We start from the raw sequence: 2,483 nt of genomic DNA, 5'->3' as shown, positions 1-2,483 counted from the left end.
ATGTGTGTGTGTGTGTGTGTGTGTGTGTGTGTGTTTGTATGTGCATGTGTCTGTGTGTTTATATGTGTACGTGCTTATCTACGAGCGTGTGCTAAAAAGACAGCCTTTGTTGTTATTATAAAGCTTGAGTTTTAGTCCAGAAAAATGTGTATGACTTGAGTATTTGAAATTGATAATAACATACTATTATATTTTAAGCAATCATGTGTGTTGGGCTGTAGAGAGGGTCAAGGCGAGGAGTCAATATGCACTCTGGTTTGGTTTGCTCCTTCTTCTTCAGATAGTAATAATAGTGATCTTGTAATCCTCTTTCTGTCGAAATGTGACTTTAATTATGTTGACACAACATGAGCAATACAAACACCAGCAATGATAACAACAACAGCAGCACCAACATGGCAGCAACAGCAAGAACAACAATATAACAACAACAACAACAACAACAACAACAACAACAACAACAACAACAACAACAACATAACAGCAGCTGCAGCAACAACAACCACAACAACATTAACAATGGCAGCAATAAAAACAATAAGAACACAAGTAGCATTAAAGTTTCAGCGTCCTTCCAGTTGCTACTTTCATTATCTCCCACACAGGGAAGCGAGCTGGGACCACTCTATTATCTGTGTCGTCTTAATTGTCAGGCACTTGACTACAACACAGGAGGCACCGAGTCAAAACCCAGCGGGGGCGATTCTAAACCTTAATCGTCTGAATAGCTTCTGAGACTTCTTGCTCTCATGTCCTGTGGGACGACGGACATTACTCGAGACACCCCGCCTCCTGAACAACCCTCTTTGTGTTGATCGGAACGTAAAACTGAACTAACTACGCCCCTATTGTTTTCTCCACAGAAGATCCGGAGAGATGCTTCAGATTTGATCAAGATTTGGAAGGGGCCAATGGATAACTGCTTGTCTGAAGTGGCCTCACCGGATGCACTGACTGAGATAGGACTAGGCAACATCTGCGAAGATAAAAAGAAGAGATTGATCATGACATTTTACTTGTGGTGCTTATAATGTTGGCACAATTTGTATTTTTGCATGTCAATTAACTCTTAAAAGTCTACTGCTTAGATGATGCATCATATTTTAATGTTAATTTTCGCTTGTTTTTTACCATTAAACGGACTACATATCTACTCGCCAGTATTACAACTGTGTCTGCACATACGATAAATATCTCCATTCTTGTTTTTAAACTTTGGTGGGTAATACATGCTTGTAGATTGAATCCTATCTTTTTCAATGCTAAAAATGATAATGATTTCATACTATTTTTAATTAATTTACTTCGATGAAGCAGCGAAAGGCCTACGGTTGTAAGAGTTAATATTTTTGGGCATTGTTGAAGGTTATAAAATATGTAGCAAGCTAAGTTTCTTTCTCTGTGCTGAAACTGCTAGTTCGTTTTAATTAATATTGGCACTTTAGTAATTTAGTTTCTAATTGCTCACTTTTCAGGCTTTCGAATTGATTCTAAGGTGTCGAGGCCATGTCTTGTAAAGCACAATATGTGAGGCATCATGGTGAAATCAGGCGCTCGTCAAAATAATGAGTTCAAATAAATTGGCATCTTTCTGACCGTTTGAGCAAATTTTTTTCTAATTTTCTTTTCTTGGCTTAACGCCTTTTATATCCTTTTAAAAACACATTTCTGCGTGGATTTTACTGAAAAACGATGATTAAAGGCACAAAAAGTGCACATTTTCAGTTAATAAGTATTCTCAACCTATAGAAGTCACCAAACTTTGGCGGCCATTTTCTCGCTTAATTTACCTCTGAAATCAGGCGACTCAGATTCTTTCAATGGCAAATATTTCGGCTTCTATTCAATGTAGATGGGCATCTCTTTCATTGAAAGATAAACCAATCAACACGCTTTAAGATGACACCAACAACTCCACAGGCCCAAAAATTGACGAGAGCCTGATTCCACCGCGTCGTATTATTATCACCAGCCAGCTGCTCAGACGTACAGAACCCATAGTTTGGAATTTTGCTTTATTGCAAATGCTTAATCTGTGGTATCGATTGCATGCAATCAAGAAATTTTGTCGAAACTCAAATTCTAAATGTAAAAAAAGAAAGGAAAGACAAATAAATCTACTTAATGTAGATACAATTGTTTTTTGTTTTTTTTTAAAGAAGAAAAATACGTTTTTCCCCCTCTCCCCTGAAAATTTGTGCTTTCGGGGCTTAATACATTTGAAAAAAAAAATTCGACGTTAGGCTGATTTGTCTTGATCACTGACCCCACTACAACATTCTCTTAAAGAGGAGGCGTTTGTTTGTTTGTTCATTTCCATGATTTGTTCCTTTTTGTGTATTTTATGAATAAAGAAAGCTTGTGATTGCGTTCAAACATTTGTGAGAGATACACTGAGTTCATTTTTAAAGTGGAAATAGCTGTTTTATCACCCCCCCCTCTCTCTCTCTCTCTCTCTCTCTCTCTCTCTCTCTCTCTCTCTC

The 2,483-nt window shown here is 37.5% G+C and overlaps 1 long non-coding RNA gene across 1 annotated transcript in view; it reads left to right on the top strand.

The window, feature by feature from the left end:
- Positions 1–2,380, top strand: part of LOC101857156 — a 14,966-nt gene extending 12,586 nt beyond the window's left edge. Inside the window, exon 3 of the long non-coding RNA XR_220054.2 lies at positions 864–2,380. This is a non-coding gene — a long non-coding RNA (uncharacterized LOC101857156). The remainder of the gene's footprint in view (positions 1–863) is intronic.
- The last annotated feature ends 103 nt before the right edge of the window (positions 2,381–2,483 follow it).

Source organism: Aplysia californica, unplaced genomic scaffold, assembly GCF_000002075.1.
Source record: "Aplysia californica isolate F4 #8 unplaced genomic scaffold, AplCal3.0 scaffold00005, whole genome shotgun sequence".
Classification (NCBI taxonomy): domain Eukaryota; kingdom Metazoa; phylum Mollusca; class Gastropoda; order Aplysiida; family Aplysiidae; genus Aplysia; species Aplysia californica.
Note: the sequence above shows the minus strand (reverse complement) of the source record. Positions and strands in the feature narration are given on the sequence as shown.